Below are 11,013 nucleotides of genomic sequence, written 5' to 3'. Positions count from 1 at the left end.
ACATTCTGACTGAATTCATTCGATTGCATAGAGCTTCGCCGAAGCATAACAAACTGGTGTGTGCCCGGAGCAATGGCCACAACTTTTTTTTCTTTTTGGCTTGAACGCAGTTTTGGCTAGACGCGACTACATATTGAACGATACCGGCCTGCGAGTGCCCGAGGACAAAATGGGCACTGGCTCTCGGTTGCGGCATTTTTTTTTTTGAAGAGAAAGAAATAAAGATAGCCAAAATAAAGAGTTCTTACCTGAGTGCCTTCCTCAAACAAGCGCCCTCAACTGGAGCTTAGAGCGTATGTCAGGTAGAGCAGTCACTGCCCCTCCCTTCTCGCCCTTATCGATCGTAGAGCCCCAATTCTCGCGACTCTTCTCCGCCGTCTTAAACTATCCGCATCCCTTCTTCTCTGGCAACCTCTCTAACCAAAATCTTTGAGAGTAGCCTCGGCTTGATTATGAAAATGGGGGACACGTGCTCCTGGGTTCCCTCATGGTTTAGCTTTTATCGCGGCTATGTTTCCTGCGGTTGGCTGAAACCTCCAACTACACGCAAAAAAAATCATGTAAGTATGGATCGATGGTAACTCGCTTTAAACGAAAAAAAGATCCTGTACGCATGACAGGCAAGAGAGCAAGAAGAAGACACACGCCACTTCTCTCTTTTTTTACGCATGCTGGAGGATAGTTGGACGTGACTCCTTAAACGCGCAGGGAGCAGAATACAAAAAGAGGAGTGCTACTCATTGCAGGACATGGTTATCAGGTCAGACGCAACTCAGAAAAAGAAGGATGGCGAGCGCATGAGGTTAGGCATCAGGGAATGGTTTTTGGCCGCAGCGTTGTGCAAGGCGCCGAAGAAACACCTGCTTTCTCACAATCACCAATCACCAAAGAAGGTGTTCTTCAAAGAACAAGGAAGAACCTTGCGGGCGTGTAATACGGGGAGGGGGGAGGGTGGGGGGTATTCGTAAACTCCTCTTTGTGGACTTCTGTGCGGATCTTCAAGGATTTCTGTGCGTGCGCGTCAAGTACGTGCCACTTTGTGTTGAACACGTACTGGCTGGCTAGTTCGTTGTGAATGCTTAAGACTACCGAGCAGTGGTAACAAGGACAAGACAAGCAAAGGGGCAAAAAGGACGTCCTTTGTTTGTCTTGTTCTTGTTACTACTGCGCTGTAGTCTTCAGTCGCTTAAAACCAACTTCTGGGATAGTTGGTGCATACTTAATAGCAGAAAAGCCTTCCACGGCGCTAAAAAAGGCGAGCACACAGAAGACAAGGATAGGACGGGCGTGTTTACACCACCATTTTTGACGCATGAGCCGAAACTCTCGTTCTTTCCTGCTTTGCAGAAAAAAAAAAACAGTTGTCCACCTCTCGTCCTGTCTTTGTCCTCTGTTCACTCGTCTTTTTTTAGCGCTGTGGAAGGCTTTTCCTTTATTCAGTCACTTTGTGTCTGGGGATAAGGGGGAGAAATGTTTCCGGCCGCCATTGCTGCTGCTTCAGGAAACTACTTCAACAAATTGGCGCCTACCGTGGTCTCACTTTCGTTTAGCTGCAGACAGCAAATTACTGACCCATATATATATACTTAGCTTACCCAAATATATACTATATATATATATAGTGAATGCACAAGTTAACGCAATCGGTATGAACTGTAAGGGCACTCAGTATGTAAGCGATGATAACAACTTTACGCTCAATCTTTTAGACGGTACTCAAACGTGTATCTCCCAATATAATCTGAGAGTAGTGTAGCCGAATCGACAATGCTACTCTTTCTCAACTCATTTTGCATAAAATGGTCCAGCTTATATTTTCTTTTTATTCCAATAAACTGATTCTAATTCTGACCATTTCTGCTCGGCGATCAGCGAAATGACGTGGAATGGCGTACTTTCTTTAAAGGATGTTAACGGTGCATATGATGCTTTAGTAACTAAAGTCAGGGCAGTGTACGATAAATGATTCCCTCTGATATATGTATGTAAAAATAGAGATAAGAAGGACTGGATCTCACGGGAATTATTGCGCGAAGTACAAAGAAAACAAAAACTGTATATGCAGTTACTAAAATCTCGGTACCTCGCGTAGCTCGAAAAATATTAAAAGCACTACGCAATCAACTCAACTAGCCGCTAGGTTCTGCAAAGCTTGCATATTCTATTAATACTTTTTATAGTGCTTCAAACGACAGTGATGCAATACGGGGGATCAACTGAAATATAAAATGAACTTATGCATGAAGGATAGCTATAACAGGATAACTGCAGTATAAATTTAAGGAAGTATCACAAAGTGTACAAGGGAGAGAAAGCCTCAGGGTGCTTGCCGACGTTTCGACAAGTGGACTTGTCTTTGTCTGGGCACGTCGCAGGCAAGTCCTCTTGTTCAGTCTGTGGTCATCAAGAACCATCTGACCGACCTCTCTCTACGAATGCACTATAAAGAAGTATGGTAGTGTCACTAGTGAAGACCTTTCGAAAGACTAAGTTTTTTTGTGAACATCACAAACGCGCTTTGCTGTTCTTTCACTGTTCCCACAAAATATGACTATCGAACACCAAGTGCTTCAAAGTCCTCGTTCATGCAACCTGTAACTGAACGCAAAATAATAACTGTTTTAGGAAGCCTGAAAACTAGTAAAGCAGAAGATAAAAACGGATTTCAAATAAAACATTTCAAGCGTGTCATTGATATACTAGCACCGGCATTCACAAGAATATTCAACTTGGCTATTTTTTTTCCAGAAGTTTTCCTAAACAAATACAAAGTACCTGAATTGTTGCTGAGCGCAAGGGTGGCGCCGCCACAGCAGATTTATTGAACTATAGGCCAATTTCTGAGCTTCCCCTGCTGTTCAAGGGTTAAAAAACCTATATAAACTTGGCTAAACAAATCCATAGTAAACCACGGCATGCTCTCTGGCAACCAGTAAGGCTTAGGCAAAACTCTGCAAGAACACGAGTTAATTAAGGAGAAAGAGCTAAATATAAATGCTTTTAAAGGAAGACAAATTGTTCGGGAATTTTTCTCGATTCCTCCAAAGTGTTTAACATAATCAACCATAGTCTGTTACTACTTAAAACAAACTACTATGGAAATTGAGGAATATGCTGATCAACAGAATCTTATCTAGAACTGTATGCAGATGGTAGTCAGTAAGCCTATGTCTTCCAGCTTACACCATATTTTGCCTAGAATACAACACAGTAGCATTATAGACGGAGAAAAAACCAGTCACACAAGACGACGGACAAGAAGAGTGTACACACCACAACGACTGGACTAACAACTGAAGTTTATTGGAAAATACATGGTGCGAGGAAGGCCAGCAGAGCATGCGCAACAGCATCATCCCTAATCACTGCGCAAAAAGAGACAAAGACAAGAAATCTAAACTATCGTGGACGACCTAAAAAAGCAAATTCTTTTTCAAGTAGGCGCACCGAAGTTGTGCTTATACAATCAGAGCCTAACAAACCGATATGATATGCCTCCAGTATTTCCCGCTCCTGTTTTCCCTTGCCTCTACCAAGAATGGTGGTATTGCCGAACAAAGGATAACAGCCACATTCATTGCAATGGCGAGGCAAGTTTGCACCGCCACCGGACCCCAGGGAGGAGTGATGCTCACGAAGCCGGTCATTAATACACCGGCCAGTTTGGCCGATGTAAACTCTCTCGCATGTGAGGGGGAACTTGTACACCACCTGTGCGACACATGTCGTGAAGCGATTCTCATGCTGCGTTGTGCAAACGTGGTTCCTTTCCCTGCCTCGAGAAATGCGCGAACAGAGTCCCGACAGCTTGCAAGGAGCAGAGAACACAATGCTCACTCCCTGCTTGGCCGCCACTTTTTTCAAGTTGTGGCTCACTTTGTACACGTACGGCATGACCTCGAACTTCTTTCGTTCAGTTGGCCCAACGTCAGTCTTCTTCGTGCGTCCTTTCTTGAGGTTCTGAAGCAGCGATTCAGCCACTGCCTTCAAAAGTGGTTTAGGGAACCCCGCGGCTTCCAAACCTTTGCACTGATTGTCAAGGCTGGTTTTGATGGCATGGTGACAGCTTTTTCCCAGTGCATTGCGGAAACAGTTCATCGCAATCCCTCTCTTTACAATCTTAGAGTGCGCAGAACCGAAAGGTAACAAAGCTTTCTTGCTTCTAGGCGAAAACATCCAGCATAAATGGCCATCGTCAAGGAATGTTAGTTGCAGTTCTAGGAACCTGATAGAATGATTGCTAGGGAGTTCATGAGTAAAATTAAGAGTGCGTGAAGAAGCTTTAAAAGCAGTCAAAACATCGTCTACTGCTGCGGGCAGAGTGTCATTAGGTGAAAGGTCTAAAAATACTAAAAAATCGTCCACGTACCTAAAAACTTTGCACACACGCTTGTCATGAAGTAAGTTTTGAAGTGTTCTGTCAAATTTTGCTAAAAAAATCTGGGAAAGCACTGGGGCAACGCTAGAACCAATACATATTCCATTTTTCTGAAGGAACAAGGAACCTTTGAATTCAACAACAGTAGATGACAGGTAAAAAGATAACAACTCCAAAAAAGAATCAACCGGCATGCCACATGCGTTCTGAAAGTTCACAGGACTGCAATAATCAATAAGATCACGCACGGCTGCAAAGAGTTCATCGTGGGGAATGCTGTAGAAGAGGTCCTCAATGTCAACCGAAAAAGCCGTGGTGGCACCGGGGATGCCGAGATTAAGTGCGTCAACAACCGCAGCCGAGCTGGCCACGCTATAAGGGTCCTGTACAGGAAGGGCCGTCAACTGCTGCTGAAGAAATTGGCTCACTACCTTCTGCCATGAACCAGTCTCCGTAACGATGGCTCTCAGAGGGCAACCCACCTTGTGTGTTTTGGCTGAAAAGAACACTTGCAGGCGGTCACCCTTGCTTTTGATGACACCATTCGAAAGTTTCTCCAAGTTGTTTTCTTTCAGGAGCTTCATGGCGGCGGTCTTTATCCTTGAGGGCTTCCGACTAGTAGGCACGAAGTTCTTCGACACAGCAGCCAATGCCTTCTCTCCAAAAGACTTTGTCGGGAGGACCACGAAGCCACCTTCCTTGTCCGCTTGGAGGAGGGTCAGGTCATTTTCGATGAAGTGGTCGACAACTCGGTTTAGCGCTCGTTTGCTCTGCACTAACTGCTTGCCATCAACCTTCAAAAGAACGTCCACCCCTTCAGACAAACAGCGCTGTTTCTCATCCTTGTGTGCTTTATCAGCCAGCCGATGTACGGTGGCTAGCAGCTCATGGCTCCTTAAGCTTGGTGTGAGGCTGTACTTAGGGCCATTTTTCAGCAGGTCATCAACATCCTTGGGCACTGTCGCACCTTCCAGGTATAGCACTGAGGCTCTGAAGGGGTGGACGTTCTTTTGAAGGTTGATGGCAAGCAGTTAGTGCAGAGCAAACGAGCGCTAAACCGAGTTGTCGACCACTTCATCGAAAATGACCTGACCCTCCTCCAAGCGGACAAGGAAGGTGGCTTCGTGGTCCTCCCGACAAAGTCTTTTGGAGAGAAGGCATTGGCTGCTGTGTCGAAGAACTTCGTGCCTACTAGTCGGAAGCCCTCAAGGATAAAGACCGCCGCCATGAAGCTCCTGAAAGAAAACAACTTGGAGAAACTTTCGAATGGTGTCATCAAAAGCAAGGGTGACCGCCTGCAAGTGTTCTTTTCAGCCAAAACACACAAGGTGGGTTGCCCTCTGAGAGCCATCGTTACGGAGACTGGTTCATGGCAGAAGGTAGTGAGCCAATTTCTTCAGCAGCAGTTGACGGCCCTTCCTGTACAGGACCCTTATAGCGTGGCCAGCTCGGCTGCGGTTGTTGACGCACTTAATCTCGGCATCCCCGGTGCCACCACGGCTTTTTCGGTTGACATTGAGGACCTCTTCTACAGCATTCCCCACGATGAACTCTTTGCAGCCGTGCGTGATCTTATTGATTATTGCAGTCCTGTGAACTTTCAGAACGCATGTGGCATGCCGGTTGATTCTTTTTTGGAGTTATCTTTTTACCTGTCATCTACTGTTGTTGAATTCAAAGGTTCCTTGTTCCTTCAGAAAAATGGAATATGTATTGGTTCTAGCGTTGCCCCAGTGCTTTCCCAGATTTTTTTAGCAAAATTTGACAGAACACTTCAAAACTTACTTCATGACAAGCGTGTGTGCAAAGTTTTTAGGTACGTGGACGATTTTTTAGTATTTTTAGACCTTTCACCTAATGACACTCTGCCCGCAGCAGTAGACGATGTTTTGACTGCTTTTAAAGCTTCTTCACGCACTCTTAATTTTACTCATGAACTCCCTAGCAATCATTCTATCAGGTTCCTAGAACTGCAACTAACATTCCTTGACGATGGCCATTTATGCTGGATGTTTTCGCCTAGAAGCAAGAAAGCTTTGTTACCTTTCGGTTCTGCGCACTCTAAGATTGTAAAGAGAGGGTTTGCGATGAACTGTTTCCGCAATGCACTGGGAAAAAGCTGTCACCATGCCATCAAAACCAGCCTTGACAATCAGTGCAAAGGTTTGGAAGCCGCGGGGTTCCCTAAACCACTTTTGAAGGCAGTGGCTGAATCGCTGCTTCAGAACCTCAAGAAAGGACGCACGAAGAAGACTGACGTTGGGCCAACTGAACGAAAGAAGTTCGAGGTCATGCCGTACGTGCACAAAGTGAGCCACAACTTGAAAAAAGTGGCGGCCAAGCAGGGAGTGAGCATTGTGTTCTCTGCTCCTTGCAAGCTGTCGGGACTCTGTTCGCGCATTTCTCGAGGCAGGGAAAGGAACCACGTTTGCACAACGCAGCATGAGAATCGCTTCACGACATGTGTCGCACAGGTGGTGTACAAGTTCCCCCTCACATGCGAGAGAGTTTACATCGGCCAAACTGGCCGGTGTATTAATGACCGGCTTCGTGAGCATCACTCCTCCCTGGGGTCCGGTGGCGGTGCAAACTTGCCTCGCCATTGCAATGAATGTGGCTGTTATCCTTTGTTCGGCAATACCACCATTCTTGGTAGAGGCAAGGGAAAACAGGAGCGGGAAATACTGGAGGCATATCATATCGGTTTGTTAGGCTCTGATTGTATAAGCACAACTTCGGTGCGCCTACTTGAAAAAGAATTTGCTTTTTTAGGTCGTCCACGATAGTTTAGATTTCTTGTCTTTGTCTCTTTTTGCGCAGTGATTAGGGATGATGCTGTTGCGCATGCTCTGCTGGCCTTCCTCGCACCATGTATTTTCCAATAAACTTCAGTTGTTAGTCCAGTCGTTGTGGTGTGTACACTCTTCTTGTCCGTCGTCTTGTGTGACTGGTTTTTTCTCCGTTTACAATGTACCAACTGGCCCGCATTTCAACCCTTCTAGCATTATAGGCCCACAACTGTTCAATATCTGCGTTGATAACATATTTTATTCACCCATGCCTCTCACTTTATTAGCTTACGCCGGGAAGCTCACGATAAAGGGGTCTGATGAAAGTGAACATGATTTATTGATGCAAGGAAATTGGATTCTTGAATATTTATGCGAATGAATTGAAAAAATTATTTAAATGTAAATGCCAAGAAAATTATTGCTATATTTTTTCGTTCAAAGAACGAGACTGCCTGAACGAATATCGACCTCATGTTAGCCAGCAATAAAATTGAAATCATGCCGACTGTCACATGTCTTGGTGCGGTGTTCGCCGAAACACTAATTTGGGACGTACAGCCGGCCAAATCTTTAGTTGGCGTGAGCGACGGCCGCTTTTTCTGCGCTCGTGCGGTTTGTAAAGAAGCGAACTTGGGGTAACCTCAACATTAACCAGGGGATTAGTGAGCCTCTGCTTAAATTTGATATCTTAGGAAGTTTGCGCCGTCATAAGTTGCAGGAGCACGGAAAACGCGGCCTTCGCGCACGCCAGCTAAAGATTTGGCCGGCTGTACATATAAGACAACATGCGAAGAAATATAATCCGAATTAACGGTGAACTGTACCATCGTAGGTACACTCTGCTGAGGCGGGTAAAGGTTCTTATCTGTAACTCATATTCACTCCTGATTATAAGTTGCGGCTCAACTGTGTGGGATACTAGAAAACAAAATATACAAAATTTATTGATTATACAGAAACTGGCAGCAGATTAACTACAAATCCGCAGTGGCATTCTGATACGCACTCTTACTTTAAACACTTTGTTATTATCATGGCCACCGCTTTGTATCCGTTCAAATTATTTTGTATACACAAAAATGCAGAGATAACAAATAACTAATACTGACAGCTTTAAATATCAATGATTACATAATCGCCTAGAATGCACGACATCACTTGCTCTGACGTCTATCTTTTCGCCTCACCTCAAACAGTCCTTATACTAAAAAGTCACTAATTACTTCAACACACTTGCAGACAATAACGTACGTTTTGAAGAACAATCACGGAGGCAGCTAATATCCATGCTTTGGATTTTTTAAAGCACTGCCGTAAAATATTAAATGGCCATCAATTATTATTCTGTAAGTTCTTTCGATTACAATTGTAGTTTGTTGTGTTGTAAATGCAATCCACACGGCACTTCGTGTTCCTCGGGCAATGTCGTTCTATGTAAAGCTTTCATTGTGAATCCATGGCGGTTCTTGTGTACCTGGGGCACTGGGCGCTACCTCAAGCTGCCTTTAGCAGCTTTTTGCCTAGTGCCCCCTTCCACTCACTGCATTGTAGTGCGTGAATAGAAATAAACTTTCACTTTCACTTTCGTAAGCACATACCTATCTGCGTACATTATAGAGATGAAATCTGCGTACATTATGAAGACGAAAGCGTCAAATAACGATGAGCTAGCGGCAGAGACGTAAGGAATAAAATTTCAATTACATGTTACATAGACGGGAAATACATCTAAAGGCAGCAACGGGAGGGCTTGCACTAAGTTATTGAAGCAAACATTCGTTCCACGATGACGATGATAAAGATTTCAATTTAGTCGCTCCAAGGAGAGCTTGACCACAATGCGCCATGACTACAGATTACGGTGCGCACAAGGTGAGTGGGTTCAATAATCCTTTTTTCCAAGCTTTCCAATTTCGCTTTTATGGGGTTTAGCCTCCTACAGCAGAGTTTGTCTTCCTGTGTAAAACTCCTATGATTGTAAGTAAAGTGCTCCCAAGGGGAAAGAACACTAAGCCAAGGGAAGGCTTGTTGTGCCAAATGCAAAATTAGCGAGTACCTGGAGGTACTGGCGGATCGAAAACCGCAACTACTGCGCACGGGGCATACGCTAAAACAACTAGCCAAGCGCTGTGGGAAATGTATGCCCCAGTCTTCTGTAAATTAAGTGTGCGCCTATACCACTAGGTATGAGCCTTAATGTGACGTGAATATTGAAAATTCCCAGGTAATTAAACGCAAGCACGTGTTCTATGAATATAACCTCTTTTCGCAAAATGTATATACGCGTACACAGAGTGTTAAGTATAGCCGGTATAGCTAGCATTCTGAAATATACGTTCCATCTACGTACGTGCTTGCATATAAACGCCGTAGCAGACCAACCAGTGAGTCCCTCTCGAGTGACCTCGCTGAGTTCGTTCACAGTATGGCCTAACCGTTGAATAAAGGTATTGCGCATAAAAGCAAGGCTGTTTGCGACATTCAAATGAAGACGCTTGAGCTTGCAGTAGTTTCAGTGTGAGAAGGTCTGACACTGAAACTCCATAGTACGACAAAGAAACTCATCTAAATTATCAAATAATCTAAAAACGTCTCAACGCCCAAGTCTCCGTGTCGTGAACTTCGGCGGATGTCCAGTCATTGGAAAAACAATGTGTGGAACACCGTAAAATCTGAGCGCTTCCTAAAGAAGTTTGGTGAGAGTTTCATTGATTTTTTTTTTATATGAAATAGAGTGGATGGATTAGAAAGTACCGCTAAGGACCCTGATCAGAAGCACATCTCTTGGGCGCATTTAATAATCCTAAACAATCTTCTCATTCTCACCTTTGTTCTCAATGCAATTTCCTCCAAGCAATAGAAAGCTAGCACAGGCGAATAAAACAACCGGAAAGGAAACACGGAATAGTACTACCCATGGATAATAACAGCAATCTGTTCACTTCATTTTTTCGCAGAGCATTCCTTCCACTTCGATACAGGCTGCCTGGGAAGTTTTGTATACACACAGGTGAAGTCCAGCTTCCTCGTTAGGTTTACGGACAAGTGTTAAAATGAAAAAATAAATTACAAGCATTCCACGGGTTTTCTTCCCCGTGAACTCAAACAAAGCCTTCTGTTCCTTTGTGTTTCCGGAAACTTCCGCTAGCCACCTTTTTTCAATTACGCTCATGCAAAAAATGCCACCCTCTTCACCTTAAATATTTCGGGAGGCATTGTTTCGCACAACGCATGGCAAATTTATTATGGAATGCAAATTTTGGCGCTCGCCTCATTACGCTTCAGTCAGTATTGAAAATCAAAGCGCACCATGGAATTTGATTACAAGATGGAAGAAAGCAAAATCTCGTCTGCATAACCTAATCATGAATGTTATTTCATCGTTTTCGCTCAAAAGAACACAGGGTACGAAGTGACGGCGAAGTTAATCCCACAATAATTGGGGCCACAGAATCTCTTTTCCATGTTGTACACATTCTAAATTAGAATCCTTATTTTTCCGGGGTATATTGATTTTCGAGCTAAATTTAACATCGAAGACGCAATGAAAAGAACAGCACACACACCATTGAGAGAATACCCCTATATCTAAGGTCCGAACAAGCGCAGTTTTAAGCCGCCTTAAGTTTACAATGTTTTCTTATTCAATACCACGGTTAACAAATTCATCTCATCTCAAGGCATTCATCAAGACAAAATTAAAATGGTATTGTAAGGCAGCACAGAACGTTCATACAGATATTCAAAGCCATAAATTCGTCTATTCTGCTTACTCATATCTTTGTTAGCTATTTTATTTTTTTTATTAAAACAGTATGCCTGCTGGCAGGAAGTATTAGTTAC

The sequence above is a fragment of the Amblyomma mixtum genome, chromosome 7, assembly GCF_055824585.1.
Source record: "Amblyomma mixtum isolate Tamu chromosome 7, ASM5582458v1, whole genome shotgun sequence".
Classification (NCBI taxonomy): domain Eukaryota; kingdom Metazoa; phylum Arthropoda; class Arachnida; order Ixodida; family Ixodidae; genus Amblyomma; species Amblyomma mixtum.
Note: the sequence above shows the minus strand (reverse complement) of the source record.